This window comes from Triticum dicoccoides, chromosome 5B (assembly GCF_002162155.2).
Source record: "Triticum dicoccoides isolate Atlit2015 ecotype Zavitan chromosome 5B, WEW_v2.0, whole genome shotgun sequence".
Classification (NCBI taxonomy): domain Eukaryota; kingdom Viridiplantae; phylum Streptophyta; class Magnoliopsida; order Poales; family Poaceae; genus Triticum; species Triticum dicoccoides.
In genome coordinates, this window is record NC_041389.1 from 351,133,717 (window position 1) to 351,153,183 (window position 19,467).

The following is a 19,467-nucleotide window of genomic DNA, read 5'->3' on the forward strand; positions in this document are numbered from 1 at the left end:
CATCCATCGACGACGTCCACCTCCTCGACTCAGGGCGCTGGCCCACCGAACGGCGCCTAAGTAGCAGCGGCTTTCGTGGCTAGGTCGACGTGCTTCTGAACAATGGCATCCAAAGATTCCAGCCGTTAGAAGAAGGCCAACGTCTTTCTGTCCTCGCTTGCCTTGTAGTGGCCTATGTAGACAATTTCCTCGTAGACGTGGATTTGCAGGTCGACGGTTTCTTGCATGGCGAGGTGCTGCGCGGCGAGCGCGGCCTCGAGGTGCACATTCTTCGTCGCGACCTCCGGCACCTGCAGGGCCACCAGGGCTTGAAAGAGTTCGTCACCATGTAGGCCGATGAGGGTTGCAGGCAACAAGGAGCCTGGGCGCGCGGGCTGGAGCAGTACGGCAAGGTCGTCTGTGCGCTTCTTGACGGTGGTGAACTTGTGGATGGAGTTGACCATCATGTCGTCCATGCGAGAGGCGAAACCGGCGTCGGCGAGGGCTACGATGCCTGCGGTCGCCAGCACCGTCTGGAAACGCTACGTGGTTCGGGGCCGCAGGCTGGCGCCAGCCAACTGCCGCTCGCGTCTATCGCCTCCATAGGTGCTTGTGGCTTCTCGTCACTTGGTCTTAGATTGGAGTGAGCAGTGTTGCGTAGAGACTTGGGAGTAGATGGATTGGAGTGGTAGGGCGCCTTTATTATATGAGAGTCCAAACTCTATTGCATTCACATCGTGTTGGCTCTATTCTGCTTCTCCAATTAATTCCCTCTCCATGTAATTGAGGATGCATCATTGACCGTTCAACGTCTCGGGAACCGCTACCCTCTTCCTCCTTGGCATTCAAGCACCTATGGACCCGTCGACGACGAGGTGCCTATGGTGACTTCGTAAATTTCAAGATGATAGTGTCGTGCGTGTATGCGTTCATAGGGGTGAGTGTATGCGCGTGTATATGAGCGCTTGCGTCTGTACTATGTCAAAAAACGTAAATGCGTGTCAAAAAGAGACTAGTCAGTATACTCAATATTGTGCACCTCGGAGAGGAAAATGATAGAACTAGTATGTATTTATTTACGGTGCAGATTCACTCATTTTGCTCCATATGTACTCCGTCTCGGTGTAGTCTAGTCACTTGTTGAAATCTCTAGAAGGGCAAATACTCCTTTCTGGTTTACAGGGCTATACTAGCAAGTAGTTGTACGTACTACTACAATAGTGGGCTCACATAGCAATTTTGTCTCATGCAAGAGCCTGGCTATATGCGTGCTCCAATGTTCGCAACTGCAACATTCGGTTTGCGCTTGGCTCTTCGCCTCTTCAAGAAGACGAACAATGATGTTACTACTACTGCTTCTACAGTGTCGAATCCACAGCTGCATGTCCGTCCACCGCGAGCGGGATGGATAGCTTGTTGTAGAAGTACTACTAAGCAAAAGCATGTCCTCGTTTGCGAGCAACCATGCGCATGGGCGAGGGAGAAGGCATGTAGTAAAATCAAGCTTCTCCTCGTTGTACGAGTTGACGCGACACATCATAGCACTGGCCCCACATGCTTGCCTCTAAACTTGGCTGAAAGACCCGCAGTGTACAATATATTTGCTGCAAGCTCTAACATTTACCCACCACAAATTAAAATATATGTGGCCGTATGCATCGTTCTGATGCAGAGGCCGGGGAGTCCCCCCTTTTCGAAAAAAACAAATTAAAATATATATTCCTGTCTTGACCAGATGAGCGTGCAAACTACAATTACCAGGGTGACAGGTAGGGCCAGAAGACTATTTTAATTTTTTTTAAAACTTCGAGATGGACACATAGCATGGAGCCGACCCCAATGATTTTAAGCTTACAGGCACGATACACGCTATCCTAGACTACTCTACACATGAAACTGCCACACGAGTGTCCGGGCTGCGCTTGGCTCTTCGCCTCTTCAGGAAGTCGAACAATGATGGAGTACTACTGCACTGGAGGGGTACTACAGTACGCTTCTGGCCATCTGACACCGATTGAACTGCTGCATGTCCACCGCGTGCGGGAGGGAGAGCGTGTAGCGAAAGCTTCTCCTAGTCTTGCCAGCCACCACGCTCATGGGCGAGGGAGGGACGCTCATGCCTTTGCGTGTATGACAGGTGGGCCCGATAGGTGTGTGGCCAACCTATAATACAGCCAAAGGCAGGTGCAGTTAAGTCCGCGAGGGAGAGGATAATCAAACTTCTTGTTGATGTACGAGTTGACGCGACACATCAAAGCACTGCACTCGATATATTTCAATAATTTGTGTTTATCGATGCATTAATTACAACGCATGCATGCATGTCGTGACTCTTCTTTTGATACTTGCATGTGTTGATTTAATGCACCTTGAAGTAGTACTCCCTCCGTTCCTAAATTATAAGTCTTTGTAGTGATTCCATTATGAATTACATACGGATGTATATAGATGCATTTTAAGTGTGGATTCATTCATTTTGCTCTGTATGTAGTCCACCTAGTGAAATCTCTATAAAGACTTACATTTAGGAACGGAGGGAGTATAAAATATGTGACGGTAAAGCTTTGTAATACCCTGGCCCAAGTCGAGAGATGGTTGTGCACGAGGAGGGCGAGATCATGCAGACCGAACAGGACCCAACGATGGAGCTCTCTAAGGTCTCGATGGACCTCACCGTGCTCCACTGCCCCTTGTGCCTCCGCCCCTTGACGCCTCCAGTGTATGAGGTTCGAATACACCTCGGCCGTTCGGCTGATTGAGCAAGGTGCAGGTTTCTTGATTGATGTGTTGTTCGGTTGATTTCTGCAGTGCAAGGGAGGGCACCTGGCCTGCGCGGACTACCGCGTCGAGTACCCCGGGAACCAGCGGCAGTGCCAGAAGTGCGAGCGCGGCAGTGGCTTTGATGTGCGGAACTCGGCGGTGGACTCCGTCCTTTCGTCGGTGAGGGTGGAGTGCCCGCACGAAGGCTGTGGGCTCTACGTCACTTACCACAAGCTCTCCGATCACAAGAGCGTGTGTCCGCTTGCGCCCTGCAAATGCCCCGTGCCTGTCTACGGCTATGAAGGCCCATCGCCGGCACTCTACCACCACATTAGCACTGCGCATCCCATGCCCGTGCACAGGATCCAGTACGGCAAGGTGCTCCAGCTACAAGTGCCACTGTCGGAGCCACGGCTCTTGCTGTTCACGGAGGAGGACTGCCGCGCATTTTTCTTGGTCGGCGGCGTGCTCGACATCGGCGCGCCTATCACCGTGTCGGTCGTCTGCATCAGAGTGGGGGCGCCCCACTACCGCACTACTTGGCCAAGCTATGGGCGAACGGCCCACCGGGGGAGTGGAAAGGCACGACCGACGCCGTCAAGGTGGAAATGGAGGTGACAAGCAGCAAGGATCCTGGCGACGTCGACGTGCAGGAGCTAACCTTCTTGACAGTTCCGCCCAAGCTGCTGGCCGGGGCTAAGCTTGTGTCCCTCCACATTCAGATTGACAAGCTCACGTCCTAAATGTTTCTACAGTGCCTTCTGTTTATCTTAGTAATATGCTAATATAGGTATTACCTTGGTCTACTTTAGCTTAAGAAATGGTGGGTTTTGGTGGTGATGCAGCAATTACTTCGACATCAGATCAGTAATTTCCAACAGTCGAACGGATATTTTGTGTCTGTTGGATATAAAGTTCCTTTGGGTAAGAAGTACTACTTGTCATCAAAATGGATAAAAGGAGATGTATGTAGACGTATTTTAGTTCTAGATACGTCCCTTTTTATCCATTTTGATGACAAGCACTCCCTCCGTTCCACAATACATGCCTTCCATTTGTCAAAATATAGATGTATCTAGACATGTTTTAGTATATAGGTACATCCATGATACAGCAAATCAGAAGGTTGAGAACACTACAATTCGTAGCTACAGATGCGTGTGTGACTCCCAGATGCAGAGGCCGGGGGTCATCATCCTCCTTTTCGAGAAAAAACGGACGCGTGTGTGAGAGGACGAGTGCATGCGAGCACCTCTTCTCTTCCTGTATAACGTACTACTAAACTCAGAGTACAAGTTTTTGTGGGTGGCACGATGGTGCGTGCGAGAAGTCCCGAGAGATAGGTTTAATGCGTCTGAAAAAAGGACTAGCCTAGAGCTCGCCACGTGCCTATTCCTGTCGAATGCCCCATTAACCGTAAGATATGTATATGATGGTGCCAGTTATTGCACGTACACAGCAGTACTCCCTCCTTTCCGGTTTATAGGGCTTAATTCAAAAATCTCACCAACCAAGATGGTGAGTGGTGGAATATTTTTTGTAGTTTGCAAAAGCACCTAACTAATGCTCTTGTTTTTCTCAAAAAATTATGTTTATTAATGCATTAATTGCAATGCATGCATGCATAAAGTACATGCATTGGTCAATTTTCTCTTAATACTTGCATGCAATGATTTAATGCACCTTGGAATCTGAACATGTGTTGGGGAACAACCAAATTGAGCCTTATAAAATGGAAAAACTAAAATTTTGAGATAAGCCCTATAAAACCGGAAAGGAGGGAGTAGAAAAAGAAGTACTCCATCCGGGAATAGTGCCGCACTTTGAAACTAGAACCGTCAATAAATTTTGAGCTTGCGTCTCGTCACATTCCAAATTACTCCACGCTATATTGAATTCAAACCTATTCACACCGATCACAACCTAAATGGTTTCCCGCTTAGGAGCATATTAGTACCACACTATATTGAATTCCAAACCTGTTCACACCGATCACAACCTAAACGGTTTCCCACTTAGGAGCGTATTAGTACTCGGTTATAAATACTAGTATGCCAAGATGACTGCACATTCCTCCTCAACTCCTCATCCACAAAAACAAACAAGTCATTCAGCATCCTTCCCTTGCGTCTGCCATGGCCAGCGTGAGTTCTGGGTCAAGAGATTGCCACCAGGGAGAGGCGAGCATGGAATCGAAAGCACGAGAGATGTCCCGCCTCGCTGTGAGAGTAGCCGACATGTCCCGCCTCGCGGAAGTAGCAGCACAGAGGTCCCACCGCGCCGCTGAAGTAGCACGGAGGTCCCGTCGCGCCGTCGATGCAGCAGACTGGTCCGGCCGCGCCACGGAAGCAGCAGAGATGTCCCGCCGCGCCACGAATGCAGCAAAGATGTCCCGCCGCGCCGCGGTAGCCTTGGAAAATTTCTCACGGGCAGGCGACGACTGTTACAGGCGCATGCATGTGATCATCCATAGCCAGATGGATCAGATCTCCGGCTGGGCGAGGTTGCAGGATGATGTGAAAGCCTCATTTGAACAGGCTACCGACGTCATCCGGCAACTAAGGGAGGGCAATGAGAGGCTTCGGGTCGAGCGCGACCTGCTGAGGGAGAAGATCGTCCGAAGTGCAGACCAGGAGGAGGAGACCAATGCCTTGTTGAAGAGGACCGGTGTCATTGTCAAGAAACTTATGGACGAGAATGACATGCTCCACAACGAGCGCCAAAGGCTGGTGGAGGAATCCGTGGATGTTCTCAAGCAGCGTCTTGAGGACATGAAAGAGCTCATCACCGCTCGCTGCGGAGACTAGTTCCCGCGGCCTGCAACAACGCATCAAGAAAGTAGAGATCAGCGAGCCAGATCCTTGTGTTCCTTCTTCTTTTGCCCTTGTGTATTTCAGGCGTAGCCGCATGTGGCTTTTTTAATTATCTTTCTAATTATGTAAGACAATTAATCGTCCTTATCTTTCTGTGGAAGATCAATGTTGCGAGGCTGGAATGAAGAAAACTCTTGATGTGCCGACCCTGGCGTTGCTGTTCTTCTAGTTGCTGCTGGGCTTCCTTCAGTTTCCTGGTTTCTTTGATGTAATAATCGGTTTAGGATGTGGATTGTGTCGTCGGTTGTGAAATGTTGGGTTCTAGCGCGGATGTTTGGCCTTTGTTGGCCTCTTGGGATGTTGCGATTTCAATCTGGTAGCTTTTAGTCCTTCGTGTTAGGCTGGAGTTGTGCTAAACTTCTTGTGAATTGTGGTGGTTTTTAGTAATGAAAATCGGAAGGGGCAAGCCCTTCTTTGATCAAAAAAAATTAATCGTCCTTATATATTCATCAGTCTTGCTATAAGTCGTAGTAGATGCTATATAGGTCCGTCGGATCTTACATCAAGATCCGTGCTTTCAGATTTTTTTTCTCTCTTAAATCTCAGTCGAGTGAGACATAGCCACGCCATTAAATAGAGGCTCGGGCGCCATTAATGGAGACCTTGGGAGAGAGGTGGACGGCAGATGGAGGTCAAAGGGCTCTCCTCCCGATAAGAACACGCAGGGGTATGATTGCACGCCTCTCGTACTCAAATAGCTACCCTGCATGGCGCCTCCTAGCTAATAAAAAATGGGGACGCGTGGCGGCACATAAATGGTACTAGTAAGTAGAACGCCCACGGTTTCAATAATACTTGTGTTTCCAATTGTAACGTGACAGCACTTGTTCCAAAATGACTTTGTTGATTGTTAATGTGTGCGCCTTCGCAAATCGGACTACAAATTTACCACAGCATGTTGGTGCCATGTCATGGCACCAAGCCAAGTTTCATTATTTTCATGCGTGTTTTGGATTTACAGGAATTAAAAAACTAAGTTTCTCAATGTTTCCAACCCAGCCACGATGCCCAGAATTTTGAATTTCATTCCCATTTCTTGCATGGAACATAGAAATTTACCCGAGGACACACATGTGATTTTTCAACCAACTTTGGTGTGCATTGGAACATGTGCTTGTATTTCAAATTTGAATTATGCACACAAAGGTGACATGTTCCCTCCAGAACCACGAGCCTTCTTGAGAGAAGCTCCGATTTGCAAGAAGCTTATACCAAAATTTGTTCCTATTCGGCCATTTTTTTTACCACGGCATGGTACTACCATGACATGACACCATGCCAAGTTTCATGATTTTAAAACCAAGTTTCTCAATGTTCTCGGCCAAGCCACGATGCCCAGATGTTTGAATCTTATTCTCATTTCTTGCATGGGACCTATAAATTCACCCGAGGACACAAATGTGATTTTTCAACCAACTTTGGTGCACGAGAGCATGTGCTTGTAGTTCAAATTTAACTTATGCACATTAAATGACCAGAAACTCAATTAATGTATAAAAAGCGACAAACGAACCCGGAATAATTCCAAAATTTAACAGGGCACTAATGTAGTTCTATGTTGCCTTTGTTAAGAAATTCAAGGGGGGCAACGTATATCGTCTCACACTCAAAGGTGGCACGTTCCCTCTTAGAACCACGAGCTTCCAAATCGGCCCAATTTTTTACCACAACATGTTAGTGCCATGACATGACACCATGCCAAGTTTCATGATTTCCAGCCGAGTTTTGGATTTACATGAATTTAAAATCTAAGTTTCTCGATGTTCTCGGCAGAGTCATGATGCCCAGATGTTTGAATTTCATTCTCATTTCTTCCATGGGACCTAGAAATTCAACCAAGACCACACATGTGATTTTTCAACCCACTTTGGTGCACCGGAGCATGTGCATGCAATTCATATTTAGATTATGCACATTAAAAGTCCAGAAAATGAATTAATGTATAAAAAGGCCAAATGAACCCGAAATAATTCCAAAATTTAACAGGGCACTCATATAGTTCTATGTTGCCTCTGTAAATAAAATTAGGGGGGAGCCAGCGTATATTGTTTCGCACACAAAGGTGACACATTCCCTCTCGGAACCATGAGGCTTGTTGAGAGAATCTCCGGTTTTGCAAGAGGCTTATACCAAACTTGTCCCAATTCAGCCAAAAATTATGCGTATGAAAACAGGGTTTAGATTATCCCAACATCTCGCTACCTAGACCGATAATGTACTATGATTTGAATTCAACATAAAATGGATACAGATATTTGAATTGGAGAGCGTATGGTACATGTAGTTCATAGTGAAATATGATTACTGCTATATGCATGTCTTTTTGTTATCAAGATAATATTTAAATTATTGTATAACTTGACAACAATCATATTCAAATAAGGAAAATTGATTCAAATTTAGTCCATATGGTAGAGGACAATATATATGTTCACATGGTGGAGTAAAATGTTCATATATGATGGAAGATCAAAATGTATGACTACATCAATTATAAACCGCAAGGTCACCTAATGATATATTCGAATTCAACATAACATGGATTCAAAAATTGAAATTCGAGATCATGGCATCTGTAATCATATAAAAAGGGACATTACTATTTCTTTGGTGGGAATTGATTTGTTTTTTGTTGTTGTTGAGGGAAGTGCGAATCGATTTGGTACTGTGTAGGGTAATCTTGTTCTCCCGATTTTTTTGACATTTTTCTTGTAGTTTTTTCAATGGCATCTATAGCAATATAGTAAAAGGGGACATGACTCTCTTGTGTCTTGTATGAATTGTTTTGTTTACACGTTAAGTTTGTTCTACCGAACAGGGAATCCGCACCTTGTTATCCTGAAATTTTCAAGCTCGAGTATCTTTTGTCTCACCTGCTTTGAAACTCCCGCTTCTTCAACCCGCGCTGCGCCTTGTTATCCCAAAATTTGGACGCGCGCGAGAACTCCCTCATCATCCGAAATCGCTCCCGCAGCCCAGACACGTGAAATCCCCCTTCTACCCCTCAGCCGGAAATGAAGCTCCATGTCGCGGTATCAAAACCGGTGGGGGTATGCTGGTAACTTACCCTACATTTCGGACAAGCCCGTCCCTAAGCTTGGCTCCCCCTCCCCCTTCGCCCCCCCCCATTCATACACCGAGGCCGCCAAAACCTGCGAAACCCCACGCTCCTCCGTCGGCCTCCCGACCGCCGCCCAGTCGGAGACTCTTCCCCGACTACGCCATCCACCGCAACAGCTCGCCGTCCCTCATCCACCGCACCGGATGAGGATCCATTATCGATCTCGTTGTCCTGCCGGATCAGCCGCCCCGTCCTCCACCTCCAAGGAGCTACCCCGACATTCGCCTCGTCTATCGCGCCACCTCAATCCCCACAGCGTCATCTTGACCTACCCCACCGGAACCGCAGCACCCTCACCAATTCCTCCGATGAAGCCGAGGCCAACTCGGCGCCACCAAGGAGGTTCTGCACTCACCGTTGCATTTTATCTTTTATTTGATCTCACGGGGCTGCCGGTGCTCGATGCCGAGCAGACATGGCGTCTCCATCAACGGCGCCATCGTCGGCCACATCATCCACGGCGTCTCTCCCCCATGTCGTTGCTTCCTTGACGGCGACTTCCACAACGGCACTAGCTGCAGCTGTTCCGACTCTTGCTCGTGCTGCGGCTCTGTTCTTGTTGTCGGTCGCGCTGCTGCACTACTCATGCTTTCGTTCGTGCTGCTGCTCTGCTCTTGCTCTTGCTTGCGCTGCTGCTGCTGCTGCATGACCTCCGGCAACTACAAGAGTTTGCTGCTTTAGCACTCGCTCGCGGTGCTACTGCATGACTTACTCTCTGCTAGTGTGTTCCCTGCTCGAGCGTCTGCTGATTTAGATCACTGCTTCTTTGCTACTAGTGCTCGAACGCCCTAAACATCTATTGCAATGCTCTGTTACTAGTTCAATCAGTTTCGACAGTAAAATTCAGTTCCGACTGTGAAGTTCATTTTCTTCAGTTAAGTTCAGAGTGAACAGTACTTACAGCATCTGTCGGAGCGGCCGTGGCGCGGCTGATGCGTTTTACATCTAGCACTTTTTGGTGATGTATTTTACATCATCTATTACAGATGATATTAGGGTCCCACTTCATATTAACGTTGTATGTCTTGTCATGCTTCAACCTCGTCGCCGTACACCTTAGCGAAGCTGCTCCAACGATGAAATCGTCCATCATAGCAGAGCAGTACCCTCAGCACCTTTTCCAGAGGCCTCGGATCTTCTTCCCCCCCTCCGACAGTCACACCAGCATCATCAACATCCTCCACGTCCAACCCAATGATGCTGAGGTCCACAAGGCTATGCCAAAGAGGTTGTACACTCGTTGCATCACTTTGTTTCTCTATTCCTCTGTTCTTCCAATTCATGTGAGCCAAACACCCAGGTTGACTGAAATCCTATGTTTCCAAATGCTCTATTTTGCACGTGCATTCCTATCCTATTCCTGTGTTTTTTCTATCCCTGCATTTATAGAATCCTCCAATTCTAAGGAGCCCTTATAGATTTACTTCATTTTCATATTCGCGTCAAAGAAAACTCTGTGTGTTATGTCCTTCTCCTGCCGTGTCGTCATCCACCCCACCTGAGGTGCACCATTGACAGAAGCGTTCACTGCAGCAGAGACCCCCTGCAGACTTTCTTTCGCCGCCTCAGATCATCTTCCCCGTTGCCGGCAGCCACGCCAACTGCATTACCATCATCGACTGAGCAGATGAACCTGAGGACTACACAGTTCTGGAAGAGAGGTCGCAGTCTTTCGTGTTTGCTTATGTTATACATCGGTTATTATTACCTGCTACTTTATCGTTTAATCTTGAGTTTTCAATTGCCCATGGGTCTCACATCGAGCCAGCAACGAATAGTATATGATCCATTGTCTATCTTTTTAAATTGAAGCTATAATCTACCTGCTATCATTAGTTTTGGATCCATCCACTCGTTTGCTACCATCAGTCTTGATTTTTGCATGCACCCCTTAGGCCTTACAAAATCTAATTATTTTTTTATTATGCATGTCAGATATTGTACACAATCGTACTGAACATGTAGAGAAAAAGAGAAGACCGTTGCGTGCGAATATAATGTCATGCGGACGCCGCTCCATGGTGGGCGAAGTGCCCCCCCCCCCTCTCCTGCATTTCCAGATTGTATTCCAGAGAAAGATAACTGTTCAGATGGAGATTCAGAAGGAGCCGACCACGCCTGTTTACCACCTGAGGTGTTTGCTCTAACCTGGCATGCTGATGTTGGTTATATCATGCATATGGTGCCTTGCATTGCTTACATTATACATCTTATATGTCATCAACTTAGTTTAGATTTGCTTTGTGTGATGCCACCTATTTGGTTTCTGTATCATACTCCCACAATTCCTAAATATTTGTCTTTTTAGAGATTTCAACAAGTGACTACACACGGAACAAAATGAGTGAATCTACACTCTAAAATATGTCTATATAAATCCGTATGTTGTAGTCCATTTGAAATCTCTAAAAAGACAAATATTTAGGAACGGCGGGAGTATATGGGAATTATGCAATGCCATCTTCTTTAGCCAGGCATCATATACGTGAATCATGCAATGCCACCCTGTTTAGCCAGTCATCGTATACGTGAATTGTATCGTGCCATATTTTTTTCCATAATGTATTCCATTTGTCAACAATGTTTATACATTCATCTACTCTTCCTGTGCATCAGCCATTTGAGTCGGTCATGGGAAAATATGGAGTGAAAACAAGGTCTTCTGGGCAGCCAGTGCTACCTGTCGATGCAGATTTCTTGCTAGTTACAGATAGCTCCTCAGAGGAGGATTCAGAGAGAGATGACCAGTCGTATCCCCCCCCCCCGAGGTGCATGCTCTAACTTGGCTGGGTTATATTGCTCATATCATGCATATGGTGTCTTGCATTGCCATGCCATCTGCTTAGATTAGACATGCTTTGTGTGAATGCCTCATGTTTGCTTTCTATATCAGATATGTGAATTATGCAATGCCATGTTTTACAGCCAGTTATCATATATGTGAATTATGCACCGACATGGAGCCAGGCATCATATATGTGAATTATCTCATGCCATCTTTTTTTTCATTGCATATTCCATTTGTCGACAATCTGTGTATATTGAACTACTCTTCATGTGTATCAGCCATTTGAGCCGGTTATGGAAAAATCTGGAGTGAAAACAAGGTCTTCAAAGCAGGCAATGGTACCTGTTGAAGCATATATCTCGATGGTTACAGGGAGCTCCTCAGAGGAGGATTCAGAGACAGATGACCAGTCCTATGTCCCACCTGAGGTGTATGCTCTAAGTTGCAATGTTTATATTTCTCATATGATGCATATGGTGTCTTGCATTGCTTAGTTTAGACATCATATGCACAATATTGAATTCTATCTGCTTAGTTTAGAGATCATACATGCGAGTGCCAGCTGCTTAGTATATGAATCAATTATGTCAATTATATCATGCCATCATGTATACTTAAACAACATGTATGTGAATTATTTCATCCCAACCTATTTTAGAAAGACATCATATAGTTTTGTCATGGCATCCTGTGTAGGTACTCATCATATGTTGAATTATGCCATTATATCTTGTTAAGTTATCCATCATATATCTGAAACTGTGTCATGCTATCCTGTTTAGTTAGGCATCATATATGTAAAATTGCGTCATGCTGTCCTGTTTGGTTAGACAACATATATGTGAATTACCACATCTGTCTATCATACAATGTATGTACGTTTAATTTCTTTTCTTGTTTCTCAGCCATTTGAATTGGAGGGGGTGATGGCAATATCTAAGGGAGCAAAAACCCATTCTTCACAAAAGACAGTGCTACCCGTCGATGCACATAGAACCATGGTTGTACTGGCCCACAAACTAGCCCCACCACACATAATCGAGACTCTTCCAGATTGCACACTTACACCGTTGGGCAGAGAACCAGCTACAACCCATCTAACCACAACCCCAGCGGATAGTAACCCACTTATAGTTAAAGCACCATGTCCACCACAGAGTACCCCCACACGAGCAGTTTGTAAAGCTACTGCAGTGCCCAAAGCACGAAGACCACCACAGCTAACCCAAACTCCACGTTTAAAGCAGAAGAGCAACTGTTCTCAGGTCAGATTCCGTAGCTATGGTCCATACTCCTTTGCTGTTGCATCACTGTATTTACTAACTACTTTCGAATTTGAAGGATCGAATTGGAACTCCAATGGTGCAACAGGTATGTTTTAAACCTATTTCTTTAACTGGATTGTTGTTCTAACTTCTTGCTCTATGTTGATTTCAGTTTAAGTTGTATAAACAGTTATGTTCTCATGTGATGCACATTACAAGTGCTGCCAATGTTGTGTAGTTTCTCACACTTATATTCTGTCTATGTTGTTGTGTCTTAAAAATATATGAGTTGAACTGTGTCTCTATCTTGATTAGGGAACATAAACTAGAATGGTATGGACAATACAGTGACGACAGTCATAGATATATGTTTGTTTCATGCTGTTATCCTGTCCACCTTACTACTGAACCAGTTTACCAAAATGAGTTTCGTATACTACAAGCTAAATTTGTGATGTCTCTGCTTGTTTCTCTTGTAGTATGCAAACAAAATATTGGAGAAGAGCACCCAATGCAGATAAGGTTGAAGATAGTGAGACAACCCTGTTGGTCTCCAAGAAAGGTGATAAAAACGATCTTGTAGATAGTGAGAAAACCCCACAGTCCTGCGTTGATGTAGTGTTCGAGTTACTGGCCAGTACCGCTGGCACAAGCTCTTCGAACTCGCTGCCTGAATCAGTTCGGCTTCTTCAGTCTCAGCTACAAGCTGAAAGGCATCAGTCAGCTGCGGCAAGAAGACGAAGGACTGAGGAAGTCCCTGCAGAATTCAGATGCATACTTTCTTGTGCAACAGCAAGCGCTGGAGGATTTAAGCGCCAAACAAGAGAAAGTTAATAAGCTTGCTAAGCATCTTGCCAGCATTATGGGTACCCAGGATATTGTTTCTTGAACTCTTCTGAAGTGGTTTCAGTTCTGGACTTGTTTTGCTGCGGCGTTTATATGCTGCTTTGTTCCCTATATTTGCACTGGTGGCGAACTTTGATGCCCAGTGGATGTAATATGTGTAATAGCCGTGATAGCCTAGCATAAGTTGCTTGCTTATTTATTTCCTTGTTGTCTTGTTTATTTGTTTGCTTTTAGTGCAGTTCTTTTTCCGCTGTTTGCTAGTGGCTGCAATAACCTATTTTTTAAAACTATGCCACAATAATCATGGGCTAATATTTACTGTAGTGACACTGGGCCTCCTACAGGCCTTAGAAAAAGTGGGCCTTCTACGGGCCGTAGAAACATTAGGCCTTCTACGGGCTGTAGAAACAATGGGCCTTCTACGGGCCGTAGAAACAATGGGCCTTCTACGGGTCGTATCATCAATGGGCCTTATACGGGCTGTATGATCGATTGGCCAAACATCGGCCAATAACAGGCCGCATTATGGTCGTCAACGGGCTAGAGTTGGAATCGTCCGTTCATGGGCCAACCATAACGGGCCATCCTTAATAGGTCGTATTTGATGACGCTATGAAAATGGCCCAACGTTTTAACGGACCACAAACGGGGCGACTGTAACCACGGGCTGAATTTGTCCCATAAGCAGAAAATGACAGTAACGAGCCGTAAGTAAACGAATGCTGGAAATGAGCTCAAGAATAAATGGGCTCTGAGAAGGCCGAAAGATAACATGGGCTGGAAACGGCCCAACTGAATAATGGGCCCTTAATGGGTACAAAGTGATACACTATTCATTACGGGCCAGTTTCACCACGGGCCGTTAATGGGTGTAAAGTGATACACTGTTCATTGCGGGCTAGTTTCACCATGGGCCGTTTATAGGCCAAGAGTTACATAGGGCCTCATATGGGCCGAAAGACGTCATGGGCTATACATGGGCCAGAAGTGAAAACAGGCTGGAAACATATTGGATGGCCCATATGACGCTACTGGGCCTAATTCGGATAGGGCAAAACAGGCCTTGGGTTAGTGGGCTGTAAATGGGCTATATGCGAACAGGCCGTTAACATGCTTTCCATGGGCCGGCTCACCACCTTTTGACCAAGTCAAACGGGCCGGCCTTTTCTTAGGAATGGGCCTCTGTTGGGCTGTGCCACATGTCGACGTATCATAGGCGCCTTATGTCCAATGAGTGGATGACATCTGTCCCAACGGTGAGCCGGCACGTGTTTCCTCCAGCCAATGATGATTTTACACGTGGAAAATCCCCATTGGTCGGGGCTGTTAACGGGTTATCGGATCCAAAACCCGACCCGATAGCTTAACAGCGTTCCGTTACGGTGGATGCCACGTGTCGGTCACCCTTGACGAAAGCACTTCTGTGACGCGCGATTTATCATCATGGAAGTGGACACTTCCGTGATGATAATTTTGGTAATGTCATGGAACACTTCTACGACAGCACAGGTATGACTATCTTGATTCTGTCATAAAATTGTCATGGATGTACATGCATGACAAAAAACGCGACCTACTGTGACAAACACGTATCATCACGGAAGTGTATTTTTTTGTAGTGTAACTAACTCTGCTTGCAACACCAGGAGCAAGAAGATGAAAGATCTGTGAACTTGTTAGCTGCTATGTTAAGTGTGTTGTTTTTGTTGTTTAAGAACTATTTGTGAACTTGTTAGCTGTTATCTTAAGTGTGATGCTGAAATTATGAACTTATGTAATGCTGAACTTGTGAGCTGCTATCTTGAATGTGCAATGCTATTATGAACTTATGCTATTTGTGAGATGCTATCTTGTGAGCTGCTACTTTTAAATATTTTGTGAGCTGCTACTTTAACACAACAGATCATTTGGTCAGCTGCTAGTTTCATTTGAGCTGCTACTTTCAAAATGCCAAGCAAGATTCTTCAGTCATTTCCAAATAGAAATATCACATCATTCCCAAATCACAACATTGTTCTGGGATAATACATTCCAAAACTAAGCTCCATCAAAGCATACACTACAAACAGAAATCCATTTAGTATGGATTATTAGACCATCCAGAAACAAATGTGGCCAACATGCTAATACCAAGAACTATGATAAATCCCCAGGCTTGCATAACCTCGTTTCTCTTCTTCATCTTCAGCTTCAGTTTCTTGTTCTTCTCGGTTAGATACATCACCCTCCTCTCTAAATAATGAGCTTTTAGCCAGCTCTTCTCCAATCCTGCATGAAGCTCCTCAAATGCACGACCAACACATTCGGTCGATGGCGGGTCAATCCAGACAACCCAGTCACATTCATCAGGAAGCTGCAAAATCAATGATCGAATTAGAAAGAGGAGAAAGAGCAGAATCAAGTCAAGCTTACAAAAGCAAAAACACTAACATCAAGAGGGCAGCCGAGAAACCTTCTGTCGGAGCTTGCTCCTCCCCAAGTGACGTGACGAGCAGGAATAAGCCCGTGGCCAGGGCACCACCGCGACGACCGAACCTCAAGGCCACAGAATGTCAGATCGGGGATGTAAAACTCTGATTGAACACCATCAACCTATCAGCAAAGGGCAACCCAAATTGATGAAACCTAATTCCACAATATCGCCCAAATCGACACTAAAACTTACATTGGCAGCCACCGACGAGATCGTAGAAGACATGCCCGCCGTGCCCGACGTACCCATCACTCACCACGCCGTGCCCGACCTGCCCCTCTCTCTTCGTCCGCTGAAACGCCCGATCTAGTTCTTGCTCAAAAATTCCCATGCCGTTGCGAGGAAGAAGAAAGAGGGGAGTGAGAGTGAACCAGTTAGTTGGGCCCAGATGTAAGGAAGGAGGGGCAAAAATGTAAAAGAAACGGCACGTTAGCGGTCAAACAGCCTTGACTGGACGGAAACGGCTCGGAGGGGCATTTCTATAAGGGCACATGACAGCGGAGGGGCATTTTTGAGCAGGCTTTGGAATTAGGGGTATATCTGATTAGGTGGTTCGAGTTAGGGACATAAATGCAAATGGCCCAAGGATTTCCCCCAAGTTCCTCTCCTTTTCTTCCGTTCTTGTGCTTCTAGGTCTTGGGGAGATGCATGTGGTGTTCTTGAGATTTTTGGCTAAATCCGTGCAAGAGGAATTCGTAGGAGTGTGGTAGTGTAGTAAGCATGTTCTTTGGATTGTCAAAATAGTTCCGGTTGATCAATGGTAGTACCGATGTAGACGTGCGGAGGTTCTAGATTCAGATCCGCGGCTCTTGTCGTGTTTTTTGATCCGTGTGGTACTACCGCTCCTCCTGGAGCGGTACTGCCACACCCTCGCTCGTAGCTGGCTCCATGCGGTACTTCTGCTCCTTGGAGTGGTACTTCCGCTCCTTGGTGCGGTACTACCGCTAGGAGCGCGGAAGTAAAAAATTACTTCCGCTCCAGGCGCGGTACTACCGTGCCACCCCGGCACGGTACTACCACGACTAGTGCGGATGTAATTTTTTACATCCGTACAACGGCTCGGTACTACCTAGATGCATCCTGAGATCTTTTTCTGTCCAGATCTCATGCTTATTTGTTCCTTTTGGCTTTGGCCTTGGCATTTGTATTGATCCTTCTTGATTCTCGTGCGTGTTCTTGTGTTTTGTGTCTAGGTGGTGGCTCCGGCTCCCATGCTCGTCGCTCTAATCCCGGCCGTGACACAGGGTCAAAGCGGCTGCGCAACCAAGATGAAGCTCCAGAGGGGTCCTCTGCCTCCCAATGCAGGACCAAGCACACCGCCACCAAGCAGAAGGAGCCCGTCATGGGCATGGATGAGATGCCTCAGGCCGAGTTCGTCATTCGAAGGAAGCTCAACCCATATGTGAATCCCCGGGCTAACTTTAGAGGCAATGATCTCTTCTGGACTAAGCCGTAGAATCTTATCTATCTAGATGTGATCAAGGCCAAGCAAAACATCCACATGGAAGTTCACTGGATTGACATGCATCATATGAGGCAGGACAAGAACCGTGGCTACTTTGGAGAGGCCTTGGATCTGGTGGAGCAGTTCGGCATTGAGCACATGCTTACTTTTCACATGGACTTTGATCTAGACATTGTGGCTCAGTTCTTTGCTTCGGTTCACTTTGACTTCGATGAAGCAAGGACCATGAATTGGATGACCAATGGTCGAGGATGTCTGCTAAATGGAAGGAGTTCACGGAGTTGCTTCAAGTTCCAGATGAAGGGCTCGACACGCCCGTTGGAGTTCGACCTCATGCCAAGTCTGAGTCTACCAACAAGAACAAGCTCATGCCCTTCCTTGTTTAGAAGACTCTTCCCAGCAAGAAGAAGGTGTGGGTGCTGAACCCCTTCCTTGACATCATGCATCGACTCTTCTGCAACACCCTCTTCCCACGCATTGGTGACATGGGTCAGGTGCATGCTTACCTTGTTGACATGATGCTCATTTGTGAGGAGGCTCGTCAGGTTCAGACTCAACCACTTGATGTCTCACATATCATGTGGTGTGAGCTTTAGTTTGCTGTGTTCAACCATAAGGTCCCCATCTATGGGCCTTACCTGTTTCACTAGATCTCCAAGACTTGGGAGAAGTCTTTCCCAATGATGAGTTTGAAGCCCCAGGATGGATTCGTCATGAGCCCATCAAGCTCCGCATCAAGAGCCAATGGGCTAACACCACCAGTGCTACTGAGGCTGCCACGATGGCTGTGGATGAGGAGGAGATTGAGGAGGAAAAAGCTACTGAAGACCGTTCTACTGGTTACACTCCTCCCTCTGCTGAGCCCTCTTGGCGAAGAAGCTGAAGATCAAGATGAAGAGGGTGTTCTGCATGCAAACCCAGGGTCAGTACAAGGCACATGTTGCTCAGAAGGAGATTCACCGTCGCGACAAGAGGATCTTGAGGGCGTGTGGCGAGGATGTGTCTAGCGGGTCTGAGAAGCACATCACCCCCGAGGCTGCCTGGATGGCTAACCAGGGCTACAAGTGGGCTGATTCTGAGGAGGAGACCATTCTTGCTGCTGAGTCCGGCGACGAGAGTCATTTTCCACCTGAGCTACCACCTATGTCGTAGCTGCCCTCTCTGCCTTTTTGGTGTCTCGATGCCAAAGGGAGGAGGGAGTGTAGGATTTGTGTGTCATGTGTCGTGTATTTTGCCTTGTCGCTTTGCTTTCGGTCTATTGAACTTCGTTTGCTTTGGTTTGGTTGTGCTTGTGAGACTAATTTCTATCATATGGTGTAAGACATATGCACTCCTACTTATCTTTATGTCTTCATTACTTAGTTATATCCATCATCTTGCCTACTTCCTTAGTGTTGATTTTACTATTGCAAGAGATGCCTTGTCTATAAAATATAGGGGGAGTGTTGATCCTAGTATGTGTGTCGTGCAGTCCAAAGCACATCTCTAGAATGCACACATCTAGGGGGAGCCCGTCTATATTTTATAGATGGTGGGTTTGCCGATGCCTCATTTGTTATCCCTATGTGTGTAGGATTGAAAGTATGTCTAGAGGGGGGTGATTAGACTACTTGACCAAATAAAAAACTTGCCTTTTCCCAATTTTAGTTCTTGGCAGATTTTAGCAACTTAGCACAATTCAAGCAATCAACCTACACATGCAATTCTAAGAGTATAGCAGCGGAATGTAAAACAATTGCATATGAAGGTAAAGGGGAGGAGTTTGAGAAGGCAAACGCAATTGGAGACACGGATGTTTTTGTCATGGTTCTGATAGGTGGTGCTATCGTACATCCACGTTGATGGAGACTTCAACCCACAAAGGGTAACGGCTGCGCGAGTCCACGGAGGGCTCCAC